We start from the raw sequence: 14,659 nt of genomic DNA on the forward strand, positions 1-14,659 counted from the left end.
AAGGAAGCCAGAGTCTATTTGGGGCAGAACAGATGCATAAACAGGAAATTAAAATCGAGTGTGGCAGGTGCTCAAATGGAAAAGTGTGTGTGTGTGTGTGTGTGTGTGTGTGTGTGTGTGTGTGTGTAGGAGGGGCTGTGGGAACACTGTGAGGGACATCTCATCAGTTTTGGAATGGAGACATTACTTAGAGGGCAGAGGGTCTTTGTTATGGGTCAAATTCTGAACAGGCAAGATATCCAAGCTCTATCTTGGTTGGTTGTTGGTTTGTTTAGGGGTCACACTATGCTCAAGGCTCACTCCTGGTTCTGTGTTCAGGGATCACACCTGGTGGTGCTCAGGACCATATGGGATGCTGGAAATCGAACCTACGTACTATCACTCTAGCTCCTTCCAGTTGCATCTTGTAGAACACAGCCATTTATTTATTTATTTATTTATTTATTTATTTATTTATTTATTTATTTATTTATTTTATGGCCACATCTGGTGGTGCTCACGGGTTACTCCTGGCTCTGAGCTCAGGAATCAGTCCTAGCAGGCTCAGGGACCATATGGGATGCTGGGGATCGAGTCTAGGCCAGCCACATGCTAACCAGCACCTATGTGCTGTGCTATATCGCTCAAACCCCAGGACACAGCATTTCTGATCCAGCAAGGAGAGGTGAGAATGACTAAAGAATTTTAGAGAAAGAGGACTATAGACCATAGAAAGACATGCTGAGAAATAAAAAAAAAAAAGGCAGACAGTATACTTTCTGATGTACACCATCAAGTTCTAATATTTATAAGGGACAGGAATCTCCTATCTGTCTCCAACACCAAGACCTTTGAGATAACTACAGATTCATCAGGGAAATTTTCACTAAATATTCCCCACTGCTTGAGCTGAGGCTCAGTGCCCACTCGGAGAGCTTTCATTGTGCAAGTGCCCTCACTGTCTGTAGATGGAGACTTTTCCCCTTTCCTACTTCTTCCATCTCCCATCACGTCCTACCCACAGATAAGCCCCATCAATGATAAAGTTATATACAAATATGTGTGCACAAATGTTATTTTTGTCTTCTTTGTTTTTTATTATATAATCTCTATGTCATGCCCCCACCCTCCAATTAGCAGTACCTCATGGAAACTTCTCCAAGCAAGATAAAAAGCTCATTTTTCACTTGTTATTGTTATGTTCTGTTGCATGTCAGAAACAACCTTGTTCAGTTGCTCCCCAACAACAACCTTTCATTGTATTTGGAAGTTTTGTGCCCCCTCCCCCCCCCAACATGGTTCTGCAAAAATATTTCTGCAAGTACATATGTCCCTGAAAGTTCTACTACCACTTAATTACTTCTAACATATTCTTCAATATATCTATTTTGGGTAGAAGAAACAAAATGTGCTCTGATTTTATGATGTTTTTGTTTGATTAATCACTCTGAGAACAGATTGGCTTTTGTTATCTTTATTTATATCTAATTTCTCATACTTTGGTATTTTTCAATATGTGCCTCTAATGCTCAAGGAATGATATAGGAGCCTTCAACACATTGAAAGTTATTGAAAGCTCAACTTTCAATACTAAGTTAGATTTAAAAGATATCTCTTTGCAGGATCCAACTTCTGATTGGCTTAAATTTTAAATAGGTAAAGTTAAAGGTATGAACATACTGCAGGAGTCACACATGTGTTAGATACTATTGTCTTAAAGTATCTTTTAGAAAATTCTATGCTATATCAAAACAAACATTTTCCAGTTAATATTCTTTTTTTTGGGGGTGGGGGAGATGCAGGTCTTTCACACAATGCTTAGTATTAGAAATCTCTTTCAGTGATTCTTAGTCAGTGTAAGGGTCTGAAGGTGCTGCCTGGGGGTGGGGTGCTGGAGCTTCTGAACCACACTAGGTCAAGGTTAGGGACTTCTAGTTTCACACCTGGTCATGCTTCATGTGGTCAGAGGAACTAAATTGTGCAGGACATTTGCCCTAATTAGCTCTCAGTTTAACTTCTTGCAATTGTCATAAAGATTTCAACTGAGGGAACATTTTAGTAAAAGTGCTTGGTTCTTGCTACTGAAGCCCACCAAGTCTCTTCCTCTCACACAGTTACACCAAACACTACTTAGAGCAAGAGAATGACAGGCTGTTTTAGGAAAGCAATCTGTTGAAGAAACATGGTCTGTGACTTGGAAATCTAAGCTCTAAAATTGTTCAAAACACATGAAATGCACTTTTACAAATCTATTTATCATGGCTTATTATTTGTGCAAACACAAAATTGGAAGAAACCTAGATATTGAATTATCACAACAATTATCACATTATCATTATCAATTATCATTAACAATTATCAATTATCACAGAGAACTGGGGAGATTGCTCAAAGGCTGAACATGGACCCTGACTGAACACCGCAGGGAGTGGTCCCAAACCAACAAATAATCAGAGAAAGAGTTGAGAGAATTATAGGTAGCCATTATAATGGAAGAATATTTAAAAATATTAGCCTACGAGAATAATGCACGTCTGCAGGTTATACGTGCAAGCACATGGAAATATACCCAGGCCTAACATACAAGTGAGTACTATGTATAATTCCTGAGTTGACTAGATAGAATTTTGGGAAGAAGAGGATTTTGAACTACTAAAAATTTTACATCTTTACTTTTTATAGAAAGGAACTAGGTAAGGGGTGTGTGTGTGTGTGTGTGTGTGTGTGTGTGTGTGTGTGTGTGTGTGTGTGTGTGTTTAATTGGGCCAACGTAAGGGAGCACTCAGGGGTTAACTCTTGGCTCTGTGCTCAGAAATCACTCTTGGCATGTTTGGAGGAACATGTTTGGGATGCTGGGGATCAAACCTTGGTTGGCTGCATGCAAGGCAAATGCCCTATCTGATGTGCAATCACTTCAGCCAAGGTTAAGAAGTTTTTTTTGAGGGGGGGTCAGGGAAGGGCAGGGTGCAATGCCAGGGATAGAATACAAGTGTTATCTATCACTGAGCTACATACATACCTAGCCCAAGAGAAGAGATTTCTTAATTATAGTTAAAAGAAATTAATCTATGTGATTTAATAGGAATTGCCTATTAAATTGTGATTTAATAGGAACATGAAATACCAATGAGGTGATAATATAGGACTCATGACAATCATCTTTGGAAAATAATGTTTAAGAACAGACATAAAGGAAAATTTTGTTTTTGTGTATATTTTGATGTGGCACATCATGGTTCTGTATGAATTTTGACACAATATCCAAATCTACAAACGAACAGAAAAGCAAGAGTTTCCTATACTATGTTGAAATACAGAAACAGGGGCCGGGTAGGTGGTGCTGGAGGTAAGGTGTCTGCCTTGCAAGCGCTAGCCAAGGAACGGACCGCGGTTCGATCCCCTGGCGTCCCATATGGTCCCCCCAAGCCAGGGTCGATTTCTGAGCGCTTAGCCAGGAGTAACACCTGAGCGTCAAACGGGTGTGCCCCCCCCCCCAAAAAAAAAAAAGAAATACAGAAACGATGTAAAATAATAGAAAAACCTGTCAAAATTTAGTATTTTTCTTTTTTACTTCTATAAAATAAGAAAGATTGAATGTAGCTCAGGAGAACCCCTTTCTTTTTCCTTTTCTTTTGTTTCCTTTACAACAATAATCATTCTTTGTGGTTTTAGCATCCCATGCATATTTTCCATATTATCATATTTGTGTGTGTCCATACATAAGAGAGAGCATAATTTTCATAATTTCAAATTTATTGCCTCTATTATTATTATGAATACATTCCTTTTTTTAAACAGCTTTTGTATTCAACATCAAGTTTTACATTTATCCATGTGGACATAGGCCTGCTTTATCAATGTACCACTGTAGAATTGGCCAGAGTTTACTTGTCATTTTACTAGCTATGGGCATAGAGGTCACTTCCATTCTCTAGTCACCGCAATGCTGCAGTCAGCAATCTTGTTGACTTGCACATGGTGCACAAGTGAGGAGCGGAATTGCTGACTCACAGAATCGCTTCTCTTCAAGAGATAAGGCCAATTTATCCTCCAAAATGGTGAATCAAGTTATACTTCCACAGCCTTATAACTAACATCAGCACTTGATTTTATGAAAATTGTTTTTGTATTTTGTGTCACACTGGGTGGTACTAAGGGTTTGCTTCTTTGGGGAGGCACACCTCTAAATACTCAGGCATTACTCCTAGTTCTGCACTAGGGAATTTCTCTTGGCAGTGCCTAGGTGGCCATATGGATGATGGAGATTGAACCTGGGTCAGCCACAATCAAGGCAAGTGCACTATCCACTGTACTATTTCTCTGGCTTCTTAAGGGCTTACTTATGATTGCACTCAGGCATCAGTCCTGGCAAGGCTTGGCATACCATAAGGCATGCTGGAGATCGAACCTGGGTTGGCTGCATGCAAGGCCAGTACCATTTCCACTGTACTGTCTCTCCAGCTCTGTTATGGAAATTTTAATTTTGACAATCTGTTGTGAAAAGTCAGACAATTTGCAACTTTCTGATTCCCATCGTGCTTGAATATTTTTTCAGCTGATTTATGGTCAGTTCAAGTGTCTGCTTCTGTGCCTTGTCTGTTAAAGCTCTTTGTTTACTTCCTGATTGTGTTGTCTAATTACCAAATTGTAGTTGTGTATGAATTTTGGACAATAGTCTTCTATCATTTAAATGCATGATAAATATTTTGTTTCATGTTTTATCTTATGCTTAACTTTGCACATGATTAGTTTTGTTAAACATAGTAAGCTAATCTTATCAGAAGTATATAAATCTGTTACATTGTGGTTAATATTTTTTGTTTCATTTAAACAGACTAATTTAAAAAAAATCCTCCTCACAACCTTAAAGGTATATATTTTTTGGAAATTTTAAAGTTTTAATAGTCATATTAAATCTTTATTCTGCCTGGAATTTATTTTATATAATATGAGTTAAGGATTGAATTTTAATTTTCCCCTTTGGATATGTCTCAGCATAAATTATTAAACAGCCCATCCTTTCTGAATTGATTATAAGGCTGTCTTTGCCATATATCAAGTATTTATATATATGTAGCCTGTATCTGAACTGTGCTTTATTCCCTTGATATATTTGTCCATTCCTGAGCCAGGAATTTCTAATAATATTGCTTCATTATTGTGAAGCTTTACCCGAATCTAACTTTCTAATATGAAAGTTTGCCAATCTACTTCCTTTTAAAAATTATCTCATCTCGTTGGATCTTTTTGCTTTTCCAATTGAATTTCAATGTCACCTTTTCCTATTGAGATTTTCATTGGAAATATCTTCAATTTAAGAGTCTTTCAGAGAGAATTGCCACCTTCAATTTTGCAAGTCTTCATCATTCTTTTAATTTAATAAAATAAAATATTTTTATTTGTTTATTAAGACTCAAAATAATAGTAAGGTAATAAAATTAGTATATAATATCAAGAAACAAATAGGTTTGGGATATGGAGAGGTACTTGCCTAAAACACCACTGACTGGCTCTGTATATGGTCCTCCAAGTACATTAAGAGTGATCCCTGGGGCCGGGCGGTGGCGCTAAAGGTAAGGTGCCTGCCTTGCCTGCGCTAGCCTAGGACGGACCGAGGTTCGATCCCCCGGTGTCCCATATGGTCCCCCAAGCCAGGAGCAACTTCTGAGCACATAGCCAGGAGTAACCCCTGAGCATTACGGGGTGTGGCCCAAAAAACAAAAAAAAAAAAGTGATCCCTGAGGGACCAGAGTGATAGCACATTGATAAGGTGCTAAGGTGCTTGCCTTGCACACAGTTGACCCAGAACAGACCCGGGTTCGATTCCAGGCATCCCGTATGGTTCCCAAAGCCTGCCAAGAGCGATTTCTGAGCTCAGAGCCAGGACTAACCCATGAGAGCAGGTAGGTGTGGCCCCAAAACCAAAAAAAAAAAAAAAAAAAAGGATAATCCCTGAGCATAGAGCCAGAAGTAAGTCCTGAGAATTTCAGGGTATGACCCAAAACAAAAAATAAAAAAAAAGAAAATAATTAGTTTGATGTTATAGATGGTAAATTTCTTTGTTCCATTGAATTCCCCTTTGATTCGTTAGCCTCTCTGCTATTTCCCTGTCTGAAGCTTTAGTTTGATGTATCCAGGAAATTCTAGGGGTTTATATTCCATTAGCTACATTAGCACTCTTTTCTTTTTTTTCTATAAACCAGCAATGACCCTGCTCAGAGTTCAGATCTTCATCCTTGAATGTGTTATAGCTCTTCCTTTCTTTCAGTCTTTATATCTTTCACAATATCTTACAATATTCTTCATGAGGAACTTTACTAGATACACAAATCTTTTACTAGATTTATACATAAACATGTTTGTTTCTGCTATTCTTATATACATGCACTTTTTAATTGCTAAATATATTCTAATTGCTATATGTTAATATTCTAATTCATCATGCCTGGCATTTAAAAATATGCTAATGTTTAGAACCTTGCTGACCCTCTTTTATGACTACCAAAAGTTCACACTTACATTTTCTGTGCAAATAATATATCAGTGGCAATTTGTTGTCTTCAATCTTACAGGCACAGAAAGAAAATTCTGATGTCTTACTCTCACTCTGCACTGACTTTGGTTTCCAGCACAGAAATGCCAATAGCCTGCATCCTTCCTTGCTTCTGTGGGTTCTTTTACACTTCCATGGGTGCACCATGGTATATACTTGCTATTTGAGGTGGGAAGAATAGTAATTAATTATTAGACACAGAGCTATAAATATTTAAGGAGCAATGTTTTGTAAACTTCAGGTCAAGCTCATTGTTGGGTTATAAAGTCAGTTTAGTTGATTGCAAACAAAATTTTGTGTGTCTATCAGTGGTTTTGGGGCTGGAACCCAAAGTCTCAGACATGCCAGGCACACACTTTAGCACTGAGTTACATCCTGCAGCTACAAACTAATTTTTTTAAAAGGAAATGGAATGAAATTCAATTAATTTTATCAAAATTCATCACTGATAATAAAAGTGAATATTAATTTAAAATAATCTATTTTCTGAATATATTGCATATACATATGTTTTAATAGGATATATATAAAAAGGACCACATTAAACAGTTTTGGAAAATTCTGTTCTATAGCTGACTTACTTTTTTTTTTTAACTTTCTATAATCATAATGAGTTTTGTCTGCATGATCTATATTTTTTATATAAGTTGAAACTATTTCAGACTTTGATTATGAATTTGTGTGTTTGTGTTTTTAGGACCATACCTCAGGGGTTACTCTTGGTTCTGCACTCAGGAATTACTCCTGGATATGTTCAGGTAACCAAATGGGATGTCAAGGATTGAACTCAGATCAGCTGCCTACATGGCATGCACCCTAACTACTGTACTATCTCTCTAGTCCCTGATTATGAATTTTGTAATTTCTCTCAGGTAACTCTTGGGTGTTTCTTCTAGCCATCATGAGATGTTCCTTTCTCTCATTGTCATTACTTACTTACTTTCCCAAAAATTGACTCATAATTACAAATATTCTAAACTTTATTATTTTGGTCCACACTCAGTGATGCTTAGGAGTTATTCACAGCTCTGAACTCAGGAATCAGTACTGTTAGTGCTTAGGGGGGGCATATGGGATGCTGGGAATTGAACCCAGGTCAGCAATGTGCAAAGCAAGCAATCTACCCATTGTACTATCTTCTTGGCCTATATTCTGAGCTTTTTTAGTTAGTTTTTTTGGAGGCCACATACAACAGCACTCAGGAGTTACTCCTGGCTCTATTTGCAGAAATCGCTCCTGGCAGGCTCGGGAGACCATATGGGATGCCAGGAATCGAACCCGGGTCTGTCTCAGGTCAACCTTATGCAAGGCAAACAAACTACCACTGTGCTATCTCTCCAGCCCCCCATATTCTGAGCTTTAATATTCTTCAAATATTGCTTCTCCATAATTACCTCCATCTTCTTTTGGAACATCTACCACCTATGTTAGGGTCTCTCAAAGTATCTTCTTTGTTAGCTGCAATATTAAAAATCATCTTGTTTGCACTCCAGACTATGTTCTATGGGAATATCTTTCTCACTACCATTTTTCAATACATTCCCCTTTAGATGATCTCTCAAGATAATACAGATTTTATCTTTTGCATTTTATACATTAGCACCACATATTTGTTAGTTTTGACTTATATATCTTATCTATTTTGGGGGGTTTCTAAATGCCCAGTTGATAAATTATCTGTAACTTTAAAGTCTCAGAATTTTGTATTTAGGAGTAACAGTGATGCCATTGTGTCTTCTGTCTCTGAACATTTAGATGCACATATTTGAAGAGTTTTGAAAGATTTCTTGCAAAGTTAATTTTATCTTGGGCATTTACTCTTTCAATTAATAATGCAATGATTTTTATAGATTGTCTTCTTTAGTATTGTATTTCTTCATTTGTTCTGGAGCCACATCCTTTTACTTTTATTTTTTTTATTGTTATGAGTACTCATTCAGGTACTAGAAAGTTCTAGAGAGTCTCTCATGGTGGTGTTTGGGGGACCAAGAGGTGCTATAGATTGAACCCTGCTCTCCTTCTCACAAATAAATGTTTTTTTTGATAATGCCCGTATTCAAAGTTGACACCTCACAATATAAGGCAAGGACTTTACCATAGCTGACTGCCACATGTTGTGTATTAAACACATGTTTTTGTGTATGTGATTTTATCATATTCATTTGTCTAGCAGTTATGAGAATTTACAGCTGCCTGCACCCGACTTTTCTTCTGACTCCCAAGTACAGCACTAGGTGGAATTTGCTGTGCGTGCTACTGGGGCTCTCATTGTCCCAGTCTGGGGCAGCAGGTGGCTGGCTCAGTTCCTAGCCAGGAAGTTGTATCTACAGTCTGCTTTCTTGAGCCAAGAATCTTCTGTAGAATTGTCTCAGGAAGTGAGCTGATAATTGCTTTTTCTTAATGGACTCCTTCCCATAGAGGGAGGAGCCCCATCATGTCCTCTTGACTTCAACAAGTGGGCCCGGTTCTTATCCACTCTTATGCATGAAGTACTTTCAGTTCCCATTACGTAGTAGAAGTCAAAGCCTACCACCACTCAGGGTTTACAGACTTAGAACATTCCAGACCTGTGGCTTCAAATCTACTCACACTCTGTAATTTATTGCCAGCTCTGGTCAGTGGAGATGCTTATCTCTTTCTCCCTCTTCATTTGATCAACTATTGCAATGTATTTAAAGCACAAGTGGGTGTACTGAAGCCTTAATATTTGATGTCTCATTTTGACCCAAAGTCTCATTTCAATGGTAAAACTTTTCATTTTGTTTGAAGCCATCTATTATAATTTAGTTTCTGAAAGCCACATGCTATACTTACAGACTTAAACTGATTTTTTTTTTACTGGAAGTTATTTAATTTGTACTATTTAGAAAATCTTTTCCAATATTTATAAGCATTTTGTGATTTGAGTGAAAATTTAAAGCTCAAAATCAGGTTTGTTCTTTTGGATAAGGGTTTCTCTACTTTCACAGTATATACCCTTCACCCAGCCTTTCATCTATAGGTCCTGTGACCCCATTTCAAAAGTGAGTGGCAGAAAAGCTTGTTGTCTATAGTGGTCACTATCAGCCTGGAGCTGCCTTGGATCCTCCAGTTCTGCTTGTAGTTTTCATGCAACTGATTATTAACTGCATGACTGAGAAGGCTAAATACCTTGCAAGACTTATTTCCCACAACCTCAAAATTTTGGTGATAATAAAAACTAATAGGATTATTTTAGGATCAAATTACATAAATATTTGATGTGTTTCCACAGAATACCTGACACATAGGATGTACCTTAAAAAAGAAAAATACACTTTCTGGTGCTCGGGGCTTATTCCCAGATCTGCACTTAGGGATCACTGCTTGTGGTACTTGGTGACAGAGCCTTTGTCAGCTGCATGCAAGGCAAGTGCCCTATCGGCTGTACTATTGCTTCAGCCCCGATTGTCAGCTGCATGCAAGGCAAGTGCCCTATCGGCTGTACTATTGCTTCAGCCCCGATTGTCTCTCCAAAATCATCTGAGTACAGAATCAGGAGTAATCCTTGTGAACTGCTAGATGTGCCCCCCAAAAAAAATTAAAAAAGAAAAAAATGTATCTCAACATTATTTGGGGAGCTCTTCTATTCTCATCAGTAGTGTCAATTAACTAAAAGGATGCTTCATTTCTTCTATCCGAGTTTTAAAAAAGTTCAACAAACTGGGGCCCGGAGAGATAGCACAGCGGCGTTTGCCTTGCAAGCAGCCGATCCAGGACCAAAAGGTGGTTGGTTTGAATCCCGGTGTCCCATATGGTCCCCCGTGCCTGCCAGGAGCTATTTCTGAGCAGACAGCCAGGAGTAACCCCTGAGCACTGCTGGGTGTGGCCCAAAAACCAAAAAAAAAAAAAAAAGTTCAACAAACTGAAGGGTGATCTCAGTCCAAGAAGAAAAGTTGTGTTTTGCAATGACATCACACCTATAACTATTGTCCTATCAGATAAGGACTTGGTGGTTTAAATGGCCTAGTTAAGCAATGAAAGCTAACCTGCTTGGTCCTTTGGGCTTATAAAACCAAGAACCAGGCACTCAATATAACCTCAGGGGACTCCTCTTTAAAGGTACCTTATTTAACTTACTTTAAAAATAGTGCCCCATGTTTTTGTGTGTTTTACTTGGCAGACACACTGACTCAGGGGTTGGTCTGACTGCTTGGTTTAGCATCAATGCAACACCTTTTGTTAATGGATGTAGGAAGGAAGTGTGCTAAAAAGAAGGCGTGGAGGCATGTGGGAAAGTGTGTCACTTGTTTGCAGAGTAATAAGAAAACTGTAGGAGAAAGGAAGGCCCAGAAAGAATAAGGGTATGTCTCCAGGGATAAAATCATCTTGGATTTGAAGATGCATCAATAGTTGGAATCAGGAGTGTTGGTGGGAGTTGGTTTGGAGCTCCACCAGGCTGGGGCTTTCAGGACCTATTTTGGAAGTTTTAACATTAGTCAACCTGGAGGTCCTTTCGTTTTTTCTTGTATTTTTTGTTTGTTTGTTTGATTGATTGATTTTAGTCACACCAGGCAGTTCTCAGGTCTTACTCCTGACTCTGTGCTCAGGGATCATTCCTGGTGGGAGGAGGTTTGAAGGACCATATGAAGTGCTGGGGATTGAATCTGAGTCAGCTGCATGCAAGGTAAACTACCCTATCCACTGTGATACCACCATGGTCCATGTTCCTTGTGTCTTAAAGACCAGGCAGATATATTATAATTGGAAGAGTGGACAGCTAGACCTTCTCCTCTCAGAAGTGAGAAGCTAATCCTTGGGAGGAGTGGGAGATCTGAGACCTCCACTGACTAACTTTCGTTTCCCCAGACAGAACATCAGAACAAAAGAGAGATGTTGAATATGTTTTCAAGCACCTGCTGATCACTAGTATGTCTTGTAAAATTGTCTCTCAGAGTCCTTAGCTCATTTAAAAAATTGGCATGCATCTCTTTGACAGACCTGTAGCAGTTTCTTGTCTGCTGCCCAGGTTTTCAGTATAGATGCAAGGAAATAAAGGTCCTCACACTTTCTATCTGACTAAGGCAGCCCAGATTAGATTGGGGAATATAGGAAAAAATAAAATTAAAAATTGAATTACTTTTGGATTTTTTTGACTGATGAGTTGTTGGAATTTCTTATGTGCTTTAGAGATTAACTCCTTCCAGATAGATTTTAAAAATATATTTTCTTGCTCTGTAGGTTGCTTTTTCATACTCTTGATTGCTTTCTTTACTGAAGAGATGCTCAATGTCACTAGTCATAAGAAAAATATAAGTCAAAACTTCAATCGGTTATCATCTACCCACATGAGGATGACTGTAGCAATAGATAAAGATAGATATTGTGAGGAGGTGGAGAAATGGAAACTCTTGCACGCTACTGGTGGGAGTGAGAAAGGGTACAGCTGCTAGGAAACCTAGAGTGGAAGTTCTTTTAAAAATTAATTTTGTGGAGTAGGTAGAGCCAGAGCAATAGTACAGCAAGTAGGATGTTTGTCTTGCACGCAGCTGACCTGAGTTTGATCCTCGGAAACCTATATGACCCCCTGAATTTGGTAGGAGTAATTTCTGGGTGTAGAACCAGGAGAAACTCCTGAGCACCAGTAGGTGTGGCCCAAACACCAAAAAAAAAAAAAATTATTTGGGTACATATGGCCCAAATGGAATACCTGAACCCAGTTCCTGATATAGCATGACCCATGGAATACTAAACCTATGGACCCCAAGCACCACTGAGCAAAGCATTCCTAGGGGTGACCCTGGAGCACTGAGCATCTATGGGGAGGCACCTTCCACCCAAAGAAACAAAATCGCAATGTCACTTGTGATTATCCCATGGAAGCAAACCCAAGATCTCTAAGGTATGTATGTTTACATTTCTAGATTTCTTATATCACTACCCTCAATAATAAAGTTGTGGGAACAATTTTAATGTTCCTAGATTGGAGAATTGGATAGAGGAAAATATGACTTCCACATTCAATAGAACACAATTTGATCTTTAAGAAGGAAGTTCTGCATTATATAACAACTTAAGTGAACCTTAAAACTATTATACTAAATTAAGTAAGCTAGTGACAGAAAACAAAGAACACTGCATGATTTTATGAGGGATCTAAAATAGTCAGATTTATTCACTCATAGACTCAGTAGAATTTAGGGACCAGAGGGAGGAAAAACAAAGCATTATTAATGCACACAAAGTTTCCATTTTCTGAGCTGAATCTATTCTACAGATCTGCTAGAAGTTTTCCCATAATTGACACTATTGTATTATACACTTAGACTTTATTTCAAGAGGAGATTCACATTAAGTGTTCTTATTACAATTGGATAAAATAAAATAGAAGGAAAAAAAGAAACCAGAAAAGGGACCTAGGATTGTACCTTCTTTGACTACAACATCAGTTTTTACCTGTGACAAAGGCATCTTGTTTGGATTCCTAAGGTCAGACCTTGAGGCCTTTCACTCAAACCCTTTTCTCTTTTTCATATACCCATGTGCCATCTCTAAGAAGCTGAGCTCTTCCAGTGTCTTAGCAGATGGCATCATTTTTGACGTGACATCTATTCCATGTTATTGGTGTTCATCATGCTCTTCATTGTGCTCTGTGAACAGACACTTTCATAGATAAATGTCAGGGTCTATGTTTCTAATGGCTCCAAAACTCAACTTTCTGCTCTAGTAGATCCAATCCTTAGTGGACTTCCTAAGAATGTTGCTGATTGAAATGACAGTGAGGAGGAAGATAAAGGAGAACATAGACCTTGGCAATACATCAGAGTTAAATAAATGCAACTTTGCAAGCAGACTATCATTCGTTTGACCTTGACTTTGCAATTTGCTAATTGTGCATTACTTGACAAATTTGGGGGGGGGGTTGGGTCACACCAGGCAGCACTCAGGGTTCCTCCTGGTTCTATGCTCAGAAATCACTCCTGGCAGGCTCAGGAGACCATATAGAATGCCAGGATTCGAACCACTGTCCTTCTGCATGCAAGGCAAACCTCCTATTTCCATGCTATCTCTCCAGCTCCAACACATTTCTTAATTGAGCTGAGCAAATTTATTTTGAGAATCAAATAAAGTGACATGTACATATGCAGTATTCTAGGCAATGCAATAGATGCTCTTCTCTTTCACCTCTTTACCTAGTTCATGCTGGCTTCTATATTATAAAGAGCTCCCAGCCTCAATGTACTCATTAGAATTCTTTGAGTTTCAAGTGACAGAATCAAGATGTATTTCATTTTTATTTATTAACAACAAAATATGTTTTATTTGTTAAATAAACAAAAGCGCAGCAGTAACTTGTGCCCTGTCCCTACAAAGACAAAGTAAAACTTGATGCAACTGGTAAGACTTGTATCCGAAAAGGGTCTTTTTTCCTACCCTGTAAGTTCTTCTTACTCTGTCATTGTGTGGCACTCAGGAGGCTCCACCCTGGTGGCAGATGGCCATTTAAGCTTGAGCCTGTGTCCTTGGCAACTCCAGAGGAAGGAAAACACCTTTTCCTGAGTTGCTCCAGCCTAAATCCTAGAAAGTCATTGAGTTAATTTCAATTGACTTGCCCAAGAACATATGCTGGCTCCTGAATCATCCATGTGACCTGGGAGAACTGATGGGAAAACTGATGGCAGGAGTGGCCATGTTGGGGGGTCTCACATTTCTTTTGAGCTGGAGTGTGGGAACAGTCCCATGAATCCCCAAGCACCAAGAGAAAGGCATAGTTGCTCTGCGAGGGGAACCCAGGGTGCTGTGATCAGAGGAAAGTGACATGGTGACGGGCAGGAAAGTCAATGTGTACCATTTGTCATTAAGATTATTATGAAGGAAAGTGATAGATACAGCAACATAATGGGAGAACTGATCTGCACAGTTGAGTTGTGGGGTGGGAGGTTAGGAATGAGGACTGCTGAGGTTCTTGGGAGAGAGAAGTGGGTGCACAGGTGATGGGCGTTGTGTTGGAACTATATGAACTGGAAACCATTATTAATGGCACAGAATCGCAATTAATAAAAAATAAAATGAAACTACACATGGAAGTGAAACCGGTCTTTCTGCCTAACGGAGTTGCTAAACATTCTAAGAGACCTGCAGATGTCTTGGATCTCCGTGGCTTTGAGC

At 38.7% G+C, this 14,659-nt stretch overlaps 1 protein-coding gene and 1 non-coding gene across 2 annotated transcripts in view; one reads left to right on the top strand and one right to left on the bottom strand.

The window, feature by feature from the left end:
• Positions 1 to 1,841: 1,841 nt before the first annotated feature.
• The window catches only part of CTPS1 (CTP synthase 1), a 1,052,426-nt gene continuing 1,039,608 nt past the window's right edge, over positions 1,842 to 14,659 (bottom strand). The window contains exon 19 of the mRNA XM_049774765.1: positions 1,842 to 1,856. The gene's annotated coding sequence lies outside the window, so the exon portion shown is untranslated. The remainder of the gene's footprint in view (positions 1,857 to 14,659) is intronic.
• Positions 11,473 to 11,604, top strand: LOC126012477 (small nucleolar RNA SNORA31). Its single transcript, XR_007496941.1, has one exon. It is a non-coding gene; the product is annotated as a small nucleolar RNA SNORA31 (small nucleolar RNA).

Source organism: Suncus etruscus, chromosome 6 (assembly GCF_024139225.1).
Source record: "Suncus etruscus isolate mSunEtr1 chromosome 6, mSunEtr1.pri.cur, whole genome shotgun sequence".
Taxonomy (NCBI): Eukaryota; Metazoa; Chordata; class Mammalia; order Eulipotyphla; family Soricidae; genus Suncus; species Suncus etruscus.